Here is a 19,847-nt window from a genome sequence, read left to right on the forward strand (position 1 = left end):
TGAGTATTCTTTTATCAGGCATGCTGCACTCGGTTTGTTTCCAGTATATTCCTTAAGTAATACCATTGTTCAAAATGTGAAGGAATAGACGGCAAGATTGTTGTTCATTTGAAGAGTATTCGTGTGTGCCTGTGTGTAAGGAAGGAGATGACACAACGCAGAATGTACTCATCTCCTCGAGCAAACCAAGAATCTATGTAATCTTGTAATAGGAATGGAAAATTTTGACGTTAGGCAAGGGAAACCTCGGCAAAAGCAATGAAGTGGGTTAGCTGCTGGTAAAGAGCCATCCGGACTGACTGAGTGAGTTACTGATTGTCCTATCCAAGGGGGCCGTCTCTAGAGAAACCCAGTAAATAAGTTATTTATTAGAACCACAGTCAGGTAGCTGAGGCCGTTTATTTCTTTAAGGCCATTTCTGCGTTTTGTAAGTCAGTGTTGAGTTTATGGACTACCACCAATAAACTTACTTTAAAGTTTGAAACCACGGACGGCCGAATATCTGTCACCTCTCCTAGTCCACCTGTGATGCACCTGGAGATGATGATGGTTGGGGAACTAGCTTGGAGCTGCCAGTATGTTTAGGAGTGAATCTGCATAAGGGGGAAGGACATGTCACTAGCTTTTGGTCTTAAAATCTTCAACATTGGATCACTGAGGATACGACCAACAATCTTCATGATTCATCATATCTAAGTGACATAAGAAATTAAAAGCTTGCTTTCAGTTTTCCTGGTGTGAACCTTCCGTATTATAGATAATTTTATAAACGACACGCCTTTAAGTTACTTAAATTCTCTGTGGAATCCTGGGAATCACAGTGCTGACCCTCGCACCCCGCTTTCTCTCTCTCATGAAATGTGAAGAGCAGAAGGGTCAGTTTTCCGTAACTTTATTTGTATTAATTTTATTGCTGTTGCTATTTTGAAGTAATAGCAGTGAAACGCCTGTATCCTTTTACAATATGTGGGAAAATGTAAACAATAAGAGCCTGTGTGCTTTATACACACACATGTACACACTAAAATGTATCTGATGGTAACTTCATTATTAAGGGTCAGAACGTGTGTACTTTATATGCACATGTACACAGACTTACACTTTGTGTTATAAGTATGACACAGCTTTGAGAATAGTGCTGCGTTGAATGACATCATGAGTTCTAGGAAGAATTGAGAAAAATATTATTAAGAACAGTTAGAGTTTCTGTGGAAATTTGTTAAACCTTAACCCAGTATTTTTGGCTTGTCTTGCCAGTTTCTGGGGAGGTAAAGAGTAGTACAGGCTGGTTTTCTGGTGGCTCCCTTTGGGCCGGCTCTGTCACTGGAATGGTAGGCGGGTCCCGGGGAGAGCAGTCTGCTGCTTACAACGTTGGCGGTAATGGCCTGCATTTATGTGGTGATGAGGTACAGGTGACTAAGCTTTGGCCAGGAAGACCAGAATGCTAGGCCAAGTTAATGAGCCACCCATGTCAGAGATTCTGGGGGAAAGCTAAGTCTCATGTCAGCCTCTGTGAAAAATCGATTAGATTCTTAAATGAAAAATACAAGTGAAAACTACAGTAAGATGCCATTATTCTACCTGTCAGATTAGTAAAATGAATGACTGAATGAGAGTCTGCCCTTTGTTAATTAGGTGTGATTAAAGAGCATTTTCATGAACTACTGGTTTGTGGTATAAATTGGTAATTTCTGAAAACCACTTTGACTTCCTATTATCAGGAGCCTTACAGTCGCGATCGATCATATTTTTTGACCTAGGAATGCCACTCTTAATATTCTGTTTGAGGGAAGTAGTTGTGTATCCAGATCAAGATTTATATACAGAGATTTCCATCATACAGTTTCTATAAACAGTGAAACAATGGAAACAGTGCCGTTTAACAGGGAAGAAATAGTTAAGTAAATGATAATACATTCTTACAATGGCAACAACGATAATGGCCAGGGAAAATAGCAGAGCAGTCCGTTGTTATATAGAATTATATTTAATCATGTTTAAAGATATGGATAGAAAAACACCTGAAAGAAATGAACTCAATGAAACTATTAGCAAAAGGAACTTCAGGGTTGTGGGGGGGTAGTGAACATTATTTCCCTCTTTTTTATACTTTTCTCTATTTTCCAAAATGAACATCCGATTCTTTTGTAATCTTAAGAAGGGAAATCTAAAAAGAACAGAGTATTAACTTGATTAAAGGGAGAAAGGGGGACCCGACTTCATTTGAAAGAGCTGCTCCAGATGGGAGCGCAAGTTTGGAAGCAGAAGACGTGAGCAAGTTCCAGGGACAGCAGACTCTTCTTGGAATGAGTAAGAAAGGGGATTACTTTTCTTTTAGAGATTGTTGATCTGTAGCATACATCCCGTAAGGGTAAGGATAATATCAATACAACTTTTTTATACCTTTTGGCATCTGGTGCTTGAGAAATTCATTGGAAATAAGTAAATGAAAGTTTGCACTAGATTTTGGACACAAACTGACAAGCTAAACCTCAGCATATCCTTTTGGAGTTAGCACAGATATTGATAAGATGGAGAAGATAGAGAAAGTTGAAGTGGAATAGTCACCAGCTTACTTGGTATATTTCGTCCTAAGAATGTGTATGTTAGGCATATGCATGCCAATCTTGAAAAATGGAAGACTTTATTATTTAAGACAGATTTGGAGAGGGAGAGAAAAAATAGTTGCAGAGCTAGTTAGGCTGGTCTGTGAGCCCAGTGCTGGGGGCAGTGCGAGTCTGGGCCCGGGAAGTAGGACCTCAAATTGCTCAGGGAAGCTTGTTCATCCCCACTGAAGATCAAGTTTGCTCTGGGAATACTGTTAACTTGCCATATAATATTTGAACAGTCGTGTGTACACATACATATTTAAATTTTGGCCCCTTTGTATTTGTTTTTTTTTTTTATTATTTTATTTTTTCCTAGGAAATCTGCAAGTTATAAACTAAGAGACTCACATCATATGACAGGAAGGGTGAAGAGTGAGACAACATTATAATCATATAATCAGCAAAAACCCATTGTTTTATAGACACTTGGTCCTGGTAATAAATTAAGTATCCCCAGGCAAAGATTTTTCCCCCCCAGGTTGAATAATTAACAAAGAAGTTAATGTATCAAATACTCATTTTTTAATTTTATTAAATTTCCAAATTAGGCTATTATTATTCTAACATCAATAACCTTTTCAAAGTTGGCTAATTTTATTCTTTTCCTACCCCAGATAATTTTGCTTTTCGCTATGAAAATTACTTATGCTTCATCCTTTGTTGATATGCTTTCTTACTATTGCTACATTTGATGTCCAAATTGTAATTTATATTTGTAACTGCCTCTCATCTATTAGTCATCCATTATATTCTCTCCTGTTTTTAAAACATAGCAAAACTGACTGACTCAAAGAAGCTTTTCTAATTAACGTCAGTTTTCCACCAATCGTTCTACGTAATCATCTTTAGCCAACTATTATCCTAAGAATAGTGTATTTTCCTACATTTTGCTTTAATTTCTTCTTTGTTTCCTTTAGATGGTACACTCTTTGAGGGCAGGGATTAAGTTTGATCATCGATGTGTCTGCCAAGTTTCCAGTACACAGCTGTATATAGAGTGGACTCAATAAATACTCACTGACTAGTTGCTGAAAAATTTGATGCAGCCTCCCAAAGTGTTTAGCATAGTTTGAGTGGTTTATGTATTAGTTAAATCTGACTCAGTAATTGGCAGTCCTAATGTTTCGAGTAGTGACGGAATACCTGCCTGCCTCTCACTAACGTCAAGAAAGTCCCTAATAGAAGAGTCTTATGACACGGCCCAAGGACAGAGATGCTATCTAGACTTTGTGGAACCTAGAACTACAAGTCTGAGAACATCTTTGATACAAATTCTCTGAAATATTTCTGAAGGTCCTCAGCTATTAGTAGGAGTTCGTTGGTTGATCTCTGCAACTTTAATAATGATTATAATAATTGCTGTAATTATCAAGCGACTGCTATGGGCCAGGCCCTTCCATATGTACTTTACATATGTTTTCTTATTTACTCTCTTAAAGACTAACGTGGTATATATACTATTACTATTTTATAGATGAAGAAACTAAGGCAGAGGGATGTTAATTAACTTGTCCAGGTTCATACATGTGGTAAATGGCAGAAGTCAGTGTTTGAATTATGACCTGCTGGGTTCCGAAACTTATCTGAATTTTACTCTGTCATAATGCTTCTCAGGGATGAGGATGCTAGAGGAAAAACTGTACTTATATCCAAATATGGGAGCTAGCTGTCAACATTTAGAATAATAGCAGTAAATGCTCATATTGCTCTTACAGTATTGCTTATAATCATACAATAGTTGGTGTCTTGCTTATTGAAACCTAGTTTTCTGTACTTAGAATGAGTATTTTCTAAGTGAACAGGAAGCTCATAACATTTGTCTATATCATTTGTGTTATAATAATCACTGCTGTTTATCTTAAATATCAGCAAATCTTTATAATAGGAATGCACTCATATTAATAGTCTTGACCAAGGCCTAGAGGCCTAATGGCTTTGTTGAAAGAAGCAGATTTTCATAAGGACTGTGCTAAAAATACTGAGTTATCAGTGTACCTAGATTTAATGGAAAACATGATGATTTTCTTAGTGCTATATTTAAGTGATTTGATGAAATAGATAACTTATTGGTAGTTTAAGGATGGATTTATTCACTTGGTCATTTTACCCTCCCCTCAAAGCTATATTTTACAACTTAGAGGAAAGCATTATCTAGGAATCGAATTTGTAAAGTGTATTCTAGCTAAAAAAAAAAAAAAAGATTCCTGGTACAACAATAGAAAATGTCAAAGCTCACAGGAAAGAATGCTGGTTTACTTCCTGTTTGGTGAAGAGTGTCTGAGTAAGACTGCTTCCTCTGTGAGGAAGAAAATGGACGTGCCACGGCCAGCTCCTCGGGTACCTACTCAGATCTCTTTTGGATGAGTAATTTCTTGAACATTCTGAAAACAAAACCAGAGTGCTCTTTAAAAAGTTCTGTGGGGCTGGAGATAAAGCGTTTGAGATTTGTGTAGGAAGGTGTCTACTTCTTGGTGGTGGTCAAGGTAGTTTCATAGGGGACTCTCCCAGGGCCTGGTGAAAACGTGGTGCCTTGAAAACAGCTCCTTAACAACCCTTGAGCCCTTGCAAACCAAGTTCAGTCTCCAAATCAAATCAGACTTTGTTTTTAACCACGTGGTGCATTGAGAGGGAACTAAGCTGATGTTCACACCAACATAGTTAGCCCGGCGCAGATTTTACTCCAGGCATTCCTCTAGATTATTTCTGCAAGTGGGGCTGTGTTCTCTGTGGTCTGCATCCCGTGGCTGACCCTCCCTAGAAAGCATCTACATACTTTTCAATACTTTGGACAGTTCATTGACTAAAGAAGCCCACATTCAAAGCAATGTTTCTTTAGGATTTTCCTGTAAAAGTTATAACCATCCGTTTAACTGAGTATCTGGCTGCCATAATGTTGTACCCCAGCAGGGCAGTGTTTCGTCAGAGTCAGAGTGGGGCTCAGCTCAGTCCTGAGACCTGTGGATTTCTCTTACCATCTTGGTTGCTATCTGGAAAGCTTTCAAGACCGCCAGCTGTGTGGCCTGTTTGAAAGCATGAGGCCTGTGGCAGGAATGTGGGTTTACCCTCTTAGTATTGTGAAATCACTTCTTCTGTAGAGAATCTTGCCCTTCTCCTGCCTCCTATAGTCCGGTTTTAAATTATTTTTCTTGTGGTTTTGGTTTGTAAGTGTGTATTCATGGCTTTCCCTTCCTTTGTTCCTTTCCCTTCCTTCACACAGACAACGAAGAAGGGAATAATTAGGAGATATTTTTGTATTAGTTTACATTGTCAAGCTATATAGGCAGCTTCCCTTTTGTCTTACAGAAAATAAACCCAGGATAGTTAAAATATTTGAAATCATTAGTTTTAACTTACTTTCTCAACAATTCTTTCATTGTTTTGGTTTAAATATAACTATTGATAATATGGTTATAATTTAGAATTGCGTGGACATTAAAGAATTTACCCACAATGGCAGCATCCTTACACAACCACTTTTACTGTTTTAGTGTATTTTTTTAGGTCTCTAAGAGCTTATTCTATTTGTTTTGTTTTTTAAGTGCTTTTGCTGGGAATGAAGTTTATAGATCGGAATTTTACCTCATTTTCTCAACCCTTTTTTTCTTAGCGCTGTTGAATGCCCAAAGAAATAGCGAAAATAAAAGAGGAAGAAATCACAGATGAAAGGACTTTTGTATTATCAACAAGCTAGATGATCAGCCCTTTAAGTCAAATATCTTACCTGATTTCTGTAAGACATGATCAAGAAAAGATTGTGAGGCGCAATGCGTTGCCTTCCTTACCACTCAAAAACTTACTTACCTACCAGTATTTTATTGAACATGTTGAAGATTTGGGCACTCAAATAAATGAAAAGGCTCCAATGTGTAGAAGTGAGAAGTGTCAGTCCACCTAGCGTTTATCGTTTCTGCCCTCCTTTTGTATAAAAGGAATTTATCCAAATTGAAGGACTTGAAGGAGATGTCCTCTGAGAGCACTGATTACAGAACAAAGCTACATTTCTGTAGTCTGCCTGAAGAGAATATGTCAGTGGGAAATGGTTACATTCTCAGTTAGAGGGTATGTCATTGATTATACAGCTGAGAAAGACAGTGGTTCTTCTTCACACGTATAATAATACAATTTTAATATTTAAAAAACTTAACTATTGATGAAAAACAGTTTCAGAATGCTTAAATGTCACTTTTCCCGTAGATATTTTTTTTAAGATTTTTTTATTTTTTTCCTTTTTCTCCCCAAAGCCCCCCAGTACATAGTTGTATATTCTTCACTGTAGCTCCTTCCAGTTGTGGCATGTGGGACACTGCCTCAGCGTGGTTTGGTGAGCAGTGTCATGTCCGAGCCCAGGATTTGAACCAACGAAAAACTGGGCTTCCTGCAGCGGAGTGCGTGAACTTATCCACTCGGCCATGGGGCCAGCCCCTCCAATAGACTTATTATTTTTTTTTTAATTATATTTTACATTTAGGAAATAAATGCTGTTTGGTTCCATATTTAAAGAGAATTTCAAGACCCTCCCTTCCCAGTGTTTTCCTTGAAATGAACTGAAGGTAAATAAATATTTCAGGGTTTTCGTTCCATTTTAGCAATCTGCACAGTACAGATTTCTTCAGTTATTGCCCTCATAGAGGCTTATTATATCATGGAGTTTGGGTGGCTTTGTCTTTTTAATGTGACTTTCCAAAAAAAATGCTGCTTGGTGTTATTTCTTAAGTGGTTTTAGACTTGTGTTATTCCTTAATCTAGCACTGGGAGTCTAAACTCATTTGCACAAAGGTGGCTTTTACTCCACAGCTGAAAATAGGGTAACTCGGTGAAGCATACTACTTTGATATCTTTTTGTGTGTCTTTTTTGTGGTATTCTGTGCTTTTTTTTAAAATATGACTTGTTCATGTATTTGTGGACGAGGAAATGGCTTTTGAAATTTACTCTGTATCTGAGAGCTGTTTATGCCCTGGTTAATAGAATTACCTTCTAAATTCTAAAAGGATATGAGAGAGAGAGGGCAGAGAGACCTGTGTAAACATTTAAGGATTAGGAAGAACCGAAATATCTAAAATCATCTAGACAACAGTGACTGCTTCAATCCCTAAAAAGAATTTTTTTTTGGATGTACCTTTAAAAACAGATACATAACTTACTCTGCTGTAATTTCTTTTATTTTTAAGCAGAAATTTGATTTGTGAATTACATAAGCATTAAATTTCATATATGTGAGGGGAAGGGCGAGGTTTGAGACTAGAACCCACAATCTCTTATTTTCTCGAAATAGCTCTTTGCAGTCTCCCATGTTACCACTGTTAGCAGTGACAAGTCCTACCTCTTTGCCTGAAGTGGTAAGTTATACCACTTTTAAAATACCGTTACTAAAAACAGCTCAAGTTTCTAAGCTGCCTTACATTTTCAAAAGCATTTGAAAGTATTTTTGGACTTGCTAAACATTATTAGATGGAAGTAAAAAGAAAGTGTGTTTCGTTTAATTTGCATTAAGGAACTCATATTGTCTGGAGAAAGGGTTAGATATTGTCTAATTCCTTTGGGACTTAAATAAATTCATCTAGTATCATAAAGTCGTGAGCACTGGATGAATTCAGATTAGCTAATTAGCCTTTGCCTCAGAGTTTGCTATTTTATAAATAGGACAAAAACCATACTTTTGTTACTTTCATGCTACTGCTCGGTTAACTGGGCTCACTGGTTAAATAATTTGACTTACCTGTCACCTGTAAATATTTGCTCCTACTTTTAGACACAGAGCCCTATAATGATTTGAGATTGGTTCAAATGTTATTTCTCTGGTGAACATTTTCCCCCAGTTGCCTGGTTTTTTTGCTAATACGTGTTTAGAGTGTACACTTCCATCTGAATTGAGGTCTCCTCTCCGGTTCTTCAGTATCAGTTCTGGGTATTTGATTTGGCTTGACTACTCGAGGAAAGCTTTTAGTAGGATGTTGTTTGTGTCACTGAGAATAAACTTTAAGATTTTGAAAAGATTTTTACCTTAATTCCTCCAGTCTAGGTTGCTGTTGATTGTAAAGTACAATATTGGGCTAGCAACTTTTCAGGAAAAATAAAAAGAAACGCTGTCACGTTAAATGTACAAATTATAAGATACATCACCTTTTCAGAAAATATGAAAATATGTGTGCTCAGGAAGTAAGGAAAAACTATAATAATTTTGCATTTTATTTAACAAATGATTATATTTTAAAAATGTACAGAAGTATTTTCTAAGATGGGCTCATTGGAACAAAAGTGCTTTAGAATATCAGTTGGTATTTTTAAAAAGTCTGAAATCTATATTGATCTACAGATTTGTGAAATGCTACATTAAATTAAAAAGCTCATGTGCATTGTTAATCTACAAATATCCTGAAACTTATTTTACTACGAACCCTTTTTTGTCAAGGAATATACATCAATTTAGGAAACCTTGATATATAGTAATATTTTTATAACATGTTTAAGCCATTGGGATTTTCTTATTCCAGGAATCTTGAAAATAAGATTGAGACATATGGGCCTAAAATTGTGTTATCTTAGGGAACTTAACAATTTCGCATAACATTGCGAAAGAAACACTGTAGCTGTTTAAAAATAACACCGTATTATTATTTTTTTTCTTTCTTACTGGTATATAATTTATTTGGTAGTTCTTGTGGATTTAAAAGTGGCTTGTTCTGGAAATTTGAGCACTGAGCTAGGAGTCACAAGACCTGATTTCTAGGCTTTTTTTGGCTGAGTGACTTTAATCAAATTACATAACCCCACTGAGGCTCCCTCTTGACATTTGCCTACAGCACATAATAATTACAGACTCAGTCTACCTTGCAGAACTGTTGTAAAGATAAAGTAAAAGTAATCTATCAGTAGGTGTTTGAAACTTGTAAGTGTTTAGGGAAATAATTAATTGTGCCTTAATTAAGCAAATGGAAGTTGTGGGTGCCCTTAAACCCTGTTTGTTTAGACTAATGGCTCTTTTTTTGAGAATGGTAGAATATTTTAGAGCAAAAGTGGAATTTGGAGATAATTGTGCCACTCGTTCTTTTTATCATTGAGGAAACTGAAAAAACCGAGGGATGTTAAGTAATTGGCCTTGAGTCTCATAGGGAGATCCAGGAAGAGGGCCAGGCCTCCTGACGCAAGCTCTCAGGCCATGCCGGCCTCCAGACCAGCCTAGGAGAGAGGGAACAATGAGCACCTACCTGTTAAGTCACAGATTGTTGAGTATCTTCCTCCCAGGTATTGTTACTTTTTATAGTGAAATGTTACTGTTATCATTTTTAAGTTCCTAATTATGTTCTTGTTCAGTACTCTGTTTTGACTTTAATGGTATATTTTGGATTAAACATTAATGAATTCTCATCAATGAGAATTTTTCCTTTTGTGTCATGTTTTAAAAAAGAAATTTTGACAAATTATCATGTAATGTGCTAAAATTTAAATTATGAGAGGAAAGATAGACACAAGGCCATTTATAGTCTAGGTTACTGTTTTATTGTCACTTACTTTTACTATTTTGACGTTTAGAACGCTTGGAATTTGTTAACCACCCCGGCCCCCCCCCCCCCCCCCGCCCCATCACCACCACCCCGTTCCTCTTTTAATGTTTTGAGGAGAAAATGAGAAGGTATGTTTCTTTGTGATTGCTTTTGAAAACATTATCCTTTTTTCTTTGCCTCAAGTATTTATGAAGACAGAAAAAAGCATTGCTTGTTTTTATTGGCTACAGTTCACACATTTATTTCCCAGTTATTTTTTATCAGTCAACACACATTTGCTAAGTGCCTTCTACAGAGGCATTGTGCTCAGTGCTGAAGATTTGAAGACATACTATGGTCTTTGGCCCAAGAGGCCGTGAACATAACTTATTTACTGTTTTATTCTTTTACAGTGTGAGATCAAACATTTTCCTGTATTTAAAAATACCTGGTGGAATAACTTTCTCTATTTGTGTTCTTTCAGCTTCTTCTGAAATTTGAATAGAGAAATACTGCAAATAGAAAAAGTGTGAATAATTTTAGAACCCTGAGAATAATATTATGAAAGGTTAAATTGTCTATGCTTTAATAAAAGAAGCAGTTAAAATTATTTTAGTCACTGGAATAGTAAGTGTGTTTGTTTAAACTGTAGCACACCTAGACAGAAATAAATCTTGTTAAAACAAGAGCTTCTACTGACCATACTTGCTTCGCCCATTCTGGGTCCCAGAGCCTTGACTGCAGCAAAGTAGAAAAGGTCTACTCAGCATATTTGTAGTAATATCTTTAAAAGGTTCTTTAAAACCTGATACTTTATGAAGAAAAAAAAAAAGATTAGTTACGCATGCCTTGAATTTATAGTTGAAATAAGAACCCAAACATTTCATTAGACACTATAGTTAACTAAAGCGTATTTAGAGACTACAAACTACAAGTGACCTTTTGTGGGATTTTGATTCAGTTTTCATCTGCTTCTCATAGAGGAACTCAAACCCTAGTCACTCTGTGACATTGGTCTGCGTTTGGATTTGATCTGAATTGTTGATTATGCTATTTTTGTGAAAAACATTTAAAAGTATACAAGAAGACACTGTGATACATAGTACTTTCTAGTCTGTAAGTTCTTTGAAGTCACGACTTTTTTTTTTTTTTTTTTTAATCCATCTCCAGAGCCTTTGTATATCCCTCTTTATGGGTCCTGGCATTATAGATATTTGTTGGGTAAATGAATGAATGGATTTATATTTATCTTTATGCATCATATTTCTCTTTTGTGTCTGATGCTATTCTGGTTTCCAGCAAGTCTGCTTGAGACATTTCTTTTTTGCTTTAAATTCTTTATTACTATTTATGGAAAGCCATTAGCTTTTATTCCACTTATCTATTGCTTAAAACAACAGCTTGTTATTATTGTATCTCATAATTCTGTGGGCTAGGACTGTGGACAGAGCATAGCAGGGACAGCTTGTCTCTGCTCCATGCTGTGGAGTCTCGGCTGGGATGACCAGGAGCTATTAGGGGCTAGAACAGCTGGGGGCCGGCCGAGCATCCCATTCTCTTTTTAACATGGTTTCTCCACATGGCTAGGGTGGACTTCATCGTAGAATGGTGGCTTCAAGGCAGTCAGATATAAGTAGCTGCTCAGGACTCTAAGATAAAGGATCCCAAAGTCCCAGGCTGAAGCTTCAAGGCTCAGAAGTTCCAGAATATCACTTCTGCCACCGCCTGTTGGTCAAGCCGATCACTAAGGCAGCCCCAGTTTCAAGGGGAGGGCAGTTGTACTTAACTTCTCAGTGGGGGGAGCAGCAGAAATTTTATTCCTTGTCATGAGTCTTCCATAGTTTCTGATCTTTATGTACTACTTGTCATCATTCTTATTAACTTGATCATGCTGTGGTTTATTGTAGGATGCTCAGCGAAATGTCTGTTGCTGAGTATTTAGGGGCCTGATGGTCGCTGCTCTCCTCCTGTCTCCAGGCTGTAGCTGCGGCTTGACTTCTGGAGCACCTTCCCCTAGCCTTGCGTGCATGAGAGGACTGTTAATGTTTCTTTGGGTAGAAACGAGAGCTTCTTGATTGGGGGTTCATGCCCCAAATTAATTTATCCCCTGGTGCCGGAGGGGAATACCTATATCTGTATATCTGTGTGTGTATATGTGTGTGTGTGTATACGATGGCACCTAGAGAATTTATTTTATGGACTATTAAAATTTTTCCCCCAAGTCTAGGGAACTGACCTAGGATTGCCAAATTTTGAGTTTTGTTAAGTCATTACATGAAAACATATGATCATCTACTATCACCACCATTTCAGAAAATAAAAAGAAAATTTAACCCCACAAAATAATAAGCTTCTAATCTAATAATAAAGGGGAATCCTCAAATTTAGTAAAATTTAACTGTAGAAAAATAAAGCACTACATTTTTCTCATTTATGTTTAAACCTGGAAAAACTTTATTCTTGAGCTACACTGAGAGACACCTTTTAGAAACCACTGGTAGGGCCTTATTTTGATTTGCTGGCAGACTTTTCTAAAAACAAAAGCTGTACATGAATGATTTTTTGGCGGGGGGGGGGGTGTGCTAGTGAGGAAGGTTGTCCCTGAGCTAACATCTGTGCCAATCTTCTCTATTTTGTATGTGGGACACCACCACAGCATGGCTGGATGAGCAGTGTGTATGTCCGCACCCAGGATCTGAACTCATGAACCCCCCCCGGGATGCTGAAGTGGAGCATGTGAACTTAACCACTACACCACCGGGCTGGCCCCTGTACATGAACAATTTTTATCTACATTTTATAGTCATGTTTATTATGTAAATAGGAAAATTAACTGGCGTAACGACCCTTATGAAAAACATGTGTTTTTAGTATATGTTACTAGATTCCTTTTAAATGCAGAAAGATTTTAGTTTCATTAGGACCTATGAGACAAAACCAGATTTACTAACTAATATAAACTAAACTACCAAATCAATAAGAGTTAAATTAACAGCACTGTGTAGTGTTGTCTGGCTATGACAAAGTTTTTTCCAGTCTGCTGAGCTCACATTCCATTGAGTTAGCTGTGTGAAGATGTTTCAAATCTCTCCTATTATTTTTCTTTCCTTGAAGTTGTAGAAAACTTTGTCCCTTAAGACTTGATATCAAAGATGTTAAAATAATACTAGTCTCTAATCCAATTGTAAGCACAAATGCAAGTACTGAAATTAAATGGCAGTGAGTTATCGGCTTTATAATGGTCGTCTGTATGATTTAGCATATCCATATGTTAGGTAATTTTAGATTGTCATCAGAATGAAAATATGATAATAGAAAACTTCATGGATATTTATATACATTCTTGGTCTTTGGAACTCCTAGTTTGAAGAAAAATTCAGCCACAATAGGTTGTTTTCCTAGCTGTCTCCTATCTTAGGTTTTAGAATTGTTTTATTTTCTTTTTTAATGCAATTCCTTCTGTCAGACAAAGTCCTCATTTTGTCGCATCCTTTAAATTTCGTTCTTCACTTTTGTCTTTTATGCTACAATATCGTAGTTTTTCTTCCATTTTCTTGGCTTATATAGGCCCTACAAGCCAATAATTGAATAATCTTGTTATCAAAATGTTTTAGGGCAATTCATTGGGTTGTATCTTTAGGTGAATTGATGCTTGTGGCTGTTTTCATAATGGCAGGTTATTAGAAAGCATCTTCTTGATAGCAGATCCTTTTTTCTGGGGGGAATAAGGAGATAGATAGGTGGAGCCAGAAGCGCAGAGGAGTGGAGCCTGGCAGAAGGAACCTGACGGAAAACAACAGGGGAACAGTGGAAGTCTTGAATTCAGAAAGACCTGGATTTCCCCAGCAGTTCATCTTGCTTTAACTTGAGTAAATCACTTCTCTGACTTTGTTTCCTCATCTGCAAAATGGAATTGATAGATGGCTGTTTATGGGAAATACAAAAATAATGCATGTGAAGTTTGTGGCGGAGTAACTGACACCTGATACCTAACAAAAGGTAGCTCTTTGTTTTCTGTGTGTTTAGGATGTTAGAACGCTCATCTCCAGATCTTTCATTTTATTTATATTTGTATTGTTAGATTTTTATCTATAAATTCTAGATTCACAACTAAGTTACAAGCCTCTCTCGTGCCTTTTCTAATGGGAAGGTTGACACATATTTGATGATGATTTCCATAGCAGTTAAGATATGATGGTAAGGCCAGCGTTTTTAGGATAATACTTATTTTTGGGTTCCCAGATACTCCCATTAGTCAGAGGATGATGGGAGAACCAGTGTCCTTGAGAGTAGAGGTACTAATCTCTTTGAGCCTCAGTTTCCCATCTGTCAAACTGAGTAATTAAAATAGATCATTTCTAGGTTTCTTCCAGATCTGAGTTTTTATTCAAAATGGTACCATTGCCATAGGACCCAATTTTCTCCAGTATTCTTCAATATTTTTGTCAGAACCTAGACATGTAGTAAAATGAAAAATTGCATTTAAAATTTTTTAACAAATTGGGAAAGTATATAATGAATCAAATTTTTGATGAAGTATCTTTTTTGATAATATTTCTTCTGAGTGACACTTGGATCCCTGGGTTGACTCAGTGAAATCAGACAGAGACGGTGAAAGTTTGACTAGGTACTAACTGTGCTCCTAGGAGAAGCTCTCCGTTTTCCAGCTTAGGAAGTTGCAGAGCTTTCCTCCTAATAGTCTAGTGCTCATTTTTGGAATACTATATTCTCTCTAGAACTCTGTGAAATATTGCTACACTTAATTACCTATAAAATTGTAATTTCACTCAAAGAAAAAGACCTTCCTGTGATACAAAATTGCAGCCATGATCACATATTATACACACATGTGAGCTGTTTTCAACTTAAAAAAATACCATTTTTGATGCTTGCTCCTTTTTTTCTTTTTTGGTGGATTGGTGCTGCCTAGTGGACAATCAGAGTAGAAGGAACATGGCGGGTGGAGTCAGGCAGACGTGGCTTTGACAGCAGCTCCATCACACGTTCTTTAACTTTAGACAAATTGTGTTACCTCTTCTTGGTTATAAAATGGTGTTATATAAATCTCCCTTTCAAGAAGACACTGTCCTACCCTCCTTCATTCTCTGTGCATTTAAAAACAAACAATGTTCTCTTTATTATGTTGAAGTGATGATTGTCTTAATGTGGTCACCTATTGCTGAAAGACGGGCCTCCCTGTAGAAGGAATTGACAGTGACAGTCACTTGGGGACGAGGCCAGTCCTCAGAGAGGAAGCAAACTCTGAAGGCGTACAGGTTTGTGAGGCTGGTGTTGAGGGTCCTGCTAGGTATTGAGGGTTAGAAACTGCCCCTGTGCTGTGTAGACACATCATCTAGTTTTCATGTTACTTTTGCTTCACTCCCTTTTGTCACCCCATAGTCTTGAGGTATATACTTGAGGCTTGTCTGTACTGTGCTCAGAGACGTCAAGGAACGAAGGGTTCTAGGCTCATTTAGTGTCATTGCAGCAGTAATTAGGGAGAAAAACCCAAAGAGGTCGTCAATTTCTGAGAGGAGGTCGCAGTCTTATTCCCTCCCCCTAAGTGGATTTTTTCTCTCTACTTTAATATTTGCAGGTCATTGGGGGCCAGCCCAGTGGCGCAGCAGTTAAGTTCACACGTTCTGCTTTGGTGGCCCGGGGTTCACCGGTTCGGATCCCGGGTGCAGACATGGCACTGCTTAGCAAAAGCCATGCTGTGGTAGGCGTCCCATGTATAAACTAGAGGAAGATGGGCACGGATGTTAGCTCAGGGCCAGTCTTTCTCAGTAAAAAGAGGAGGATTGGCAGTAGTTAGCTCAGGGCTAATCTTCCTCAAAAAAAAAAAAAATATTTGCAGGGTATTTATTTTATTTTATTAAGGAAAGTTGATGTTTCCTCTCCAACTGGTTTATTGTGAAAAATAGACTGATGATATATGGAAATCCTCTACTACTATTCTGGTGTATACAGTAGGCTTCAGTAACTGTTCTCATTTCACGGAGAAGGAAGAGAAACATCTAGGGCAAAAATTAGCTACATTATTGGGAGAAGAACGGTTAAACTTCTCATAGTGTGTGGGGCCTTTTATTTTGTGGGGACTGACTGGTCTCCAGGTTCGCATGTTCCAGTTTTGGTGTCGAGTTCTCCCTGAGCCTCTTGTCTCTCTTTAAGGAAGATTAGTGTCTGCCCAGTAACTTTTTTTTTTACTCTTCTGTAGTTCTGTTAAAGACTCTTATTGTGTGAATTTTTGGCTGAGCACCCTAATTAAAACCCCAGCGCTTCTACAGGAGCATTGTTTCAAACCTGCCAGTCCAGCACCAGCTTGTCTCCTTAATCAGAGGTGGATGAAACCTCACCCTTGCCCTCAAGAAGCTCACAGTCTAGAGGGCAAGATACATTTTGGCATGCGGTCGTAATGATAGCAGTCATTTGCACATGCTCTGTCCAAATCCTTATTTCCTATTACTTGTCAGCACTCTGACTTTCTCAGTCTGATTTATATCTTTATCTTCTCAGGGAAACTGTTCCTGAGAACACCGTCAGCAATTTCTGCTTGCCCAATCAAGTAGAAACTGCATGATTCTCAGTAGCATTGGACGGTGTTGACCACTCTTTCCTTCTTGGAACAGTCTCTCGGATTCTGTGGTACTTGTCTTTGCTGCTCTTCCCCCTGCCTCTTAGGTAATTTCTTCTCACTCTCCTCCGCCAGTTCCTTTTCTACATGATTTTTTTTTTTTTAAAGATTTTATTTTATTTCCTTTTTCTCCCCAAAGCCCCCACCCCCCCCGCCCCATACATGGTTGTATATTCTTCGTTGTGGGTCCTTCTAGTTGTGGCATGTGGGACGCTGCCTCAGCGTGGTGTGACGAGCAGTGCCATGTCCGCGCCCAGGATTCGAACCAACGAAACACTGGGCCGCCTGCAGTGGAGCGCGTGAACTTAACCACTCGGCCACGGGGCCAGCCCCTCTACATGATTTTTAAATGTAGAAGCTCCTTACGGTTTACTTCTGTACTCCCGACTCTGTTTTTTCTATTTTCTCCCTGCGAGATCTTAACTATTTCTATGGATATGAATGCTGTTTTTATGTTAATGAGTCCTAATTTGGTATCTTTAGTCCTCTTGCAGATTCAAGCCTTGTAATTCAACTACATACATGAGATTAATATTTTTTCTAAATGTGTCTCTGGGCAAGAACACTACTCTTCAGAGAGTTACTGTCTTATGGTAGTTGCTTTATTGTGTTGGCTCTGACCACGGTAGGTGAGAGACAGAATTAAAAGGATGGTCATGTGAGATCTGTGAATTCGATGGGTTTGTCATTTTTCACCATCACATACATATAAATTGCGTATGTGTACCTACCTATAGCTTAGCAATTTTTAAACTGATGATATATCCTTTTCTATGTATCTATTTTAATTATGGCTTAGGAAGTTTTTTACATTTAGTATGGATGAAAAATTAAGTTATAAATCTAAATCTGTACTTGTTTAACTTATTAATTTTACTCTTTTTTTTTAATTTTTATTTTCTTCCTTTTTCTCCCCAAAGCCCCCCAGTACATAGTTATATATTCTTCATTGTGGGTCCCTCCAGTTGTGGCATGCGGGATGCTGCCCCAGCATGGCCTGACGAGCTGTGCCATGTCGGCGCCCAGGACTCGAACCAACGAAACACTGGGCCGCCTACAGCGGAACGCGCGAACCCAACCACTCGGCCATGGGGCCAGCCCCTGATTAATTGTACTTTTTGAAGTGTTTTATTAAGTTGAATGGGAATAACAAAAGGATATCTTAAGATTGCTTTTCAGTTAATTTTAAGCATTGGTTTTAGAAAACTGAAGATTTCTCTGAGTGAATTAAGTTATAATAGAATGAAAAGTTGTAAAGAATAATTAGAAATTTAGTTAATTAATGTTTATATATAAGTAATAAGAGCTGAATGCCACTTTAAGGGGGTCTTGACATGATACTGCTGACCCTCTTAAAATGACTTTGGAAAATGAAATTACTTATTAAAGAGTTTCATTAGTTAAGAGTCATTGTCTGCACTGGAGGTAGAGCCCTTTAAACAAGAAAGAAAGAAAATATGAAAAGAAAACTTGAGCTTGTCTGAAGTATACGTAGAAGTTAACCAGTTAATTTATAAATTATTCTTCTGTGGTCTAGATGGTATTTTTAGCACCATCAACTTAATAATTGGTGAAGAATTTCACCTTGCATATATAGTACACATTGTTTACATTATTAAGACTTTTGTAACATAACAATATTGGGATTTTACTATTATGTTTTATTAAAAAATATATATGAAAGCTATATTTTAGGATGTTTTTATATTGTATAAAATGTGTATAACATATGTAAAATAAAAGTATAATGTCCTCTTCAATAATCTGGAAATAGTTCCCATAGTTAAGTCTTGAAAGTATGTATGACTTTCCTCTTGATGTTATATGATTGAAACATGCTGAGTTAAAGGTATGTTTTATGTTCAATTGTTTGGAAGTTTTTGTGCTTTTAAGCAAAAAGTGGAAAAATACTGTACTAATCATGCATTAGGGGTGTATGCTTGCAATGGGTATGTGTTCAGATGTGTTTGACTGGAACTGTTGAAAAATGTTAAGTAATTTGAGCGGTCCTTCTAGCTTTTTCTTCTTTTCCCCATGTGTCCTCTTCATTTCTACAGCCCGTCTGACTGGCTTGATGACTGAGGTGGTGCTGCTTACATAACAAGAAGACCCATGAGAGGACCGTGTTGGAGCATGAAGTGTGGCAGCTGTAGGGCTCCCCTTTTGGTTCGTCATCTCTTTCCAATAGCACGTGCCATAGGCTCTGTTGTCCATGGGAAATCAAGTTAGGTGTTCTGTTGGCAAATATATTTTCCTTTGCATACCCATGCTGATGTCTTGGTGATGACTTCCTTTGATTGGTGGCAACTTGGGTTGAGAAAGTTGTGAAGCTGCATTTGGATCAGGAAAAAATAATGTCAAGATTCATGAACACTGTCACCCAGGGGTGGATGATATGGCGAATATACTTTGCTTTTCTTGTTTGTACCATACCCAAAACCTCAAGAAGGCAGTTTTTGGGTTGATCACGTTTTTGCCATCTTCTTTTTCAAATCAAGTTGGCAAAAATAATAGCAGCATCAAAACAGTGAACTTCCACAACCGCCTAGTGGGTCAGACCGTGCATGGACTTTGCACTCAGACTCTGGATTAGAATCCAGGCTTTGCCACTGGCATTAGCTTTGTGACCTTGGACAAAGTGCTTCGCTTCTTGGGTAAGTTTCCTGTATCTGCAAAATGGAGATGATAGTAGCAGTACCTACCTCATAGGGCTGTTAGGAAGATTTAATGAGGTAACACACACGAAGCCCTCCACCCGCTGCTCACAAAATAAGCCTTCAATAAATGATAGCTAGTGATGTTGGTGGTGGTGGTGGTTGCTTTCTCTGGCTCTGTTCCTAACTGTTTATTTAAAAAATAAAAAATAATAATAAAGTAGAATAAAATATTGAGCGCATCTCCTCCTACTCTTCCTCCACCTTTTAAAAAATCACCAACCCGTGCAGCCGGCCCCGTGGCTGAGTGATTAAGTTCGCGTGCTCTGCTTCGGCGGCTCAGGGTTTTGCTTGTTCGGATCCTGGGTGCGGACACGGCACCGCTCATCAGGCCACACTGAGGCAGCGTCCCACATGCCACAACCAGAGGCACCCACAACTGGAATATGCAGCTATGTACTGGGGGGC

At 37.8% G+C, this 19,847-nt stretch overlaps 1 protein-coding gene across 7 annotated transcripts in view; it reads left to right on the plus strand.

The window, feature by feature from the left end:
- Nucleotides 1-19,847, plus strand: part of NCOA2 (nuclear receptor coactivator 2) — a 268,109-nt gene that overhangs the window by 66,819 nt on the left and 181,443 nt on the right. Inside the window, exon 1 of one of the 7 annotated variants that reach the window (XM_070481097.1) lies at nucleotides 9,784-9,852. The exons of the other annotated variants lie outside the window; for them this stretch is intronic. The gene's annotated coding sequence lies outside the window, so the exon portion shown is untranslated. Of the gene's footprint in view, nucleotides 1-9,783; nucleotides 9,853-19,847 lie in introns of those variants that run through there. 7 annotated transcript variants of the gene reach the window in all.

Source organism: Equus asinus, chromosome 12 (genome assembly GCF_041296235.1).
Source record: "Equus asinus isolate D_3611 breed Donkey chromosome 12, EquAss-T2T_v2, whole genome shotgun sequence".
Lineage (NCBI taxonomy): Eukaryota > Metazoa > Chordata > Mammalia > Perissodactyla > Equidae > Equus > Equus asinus.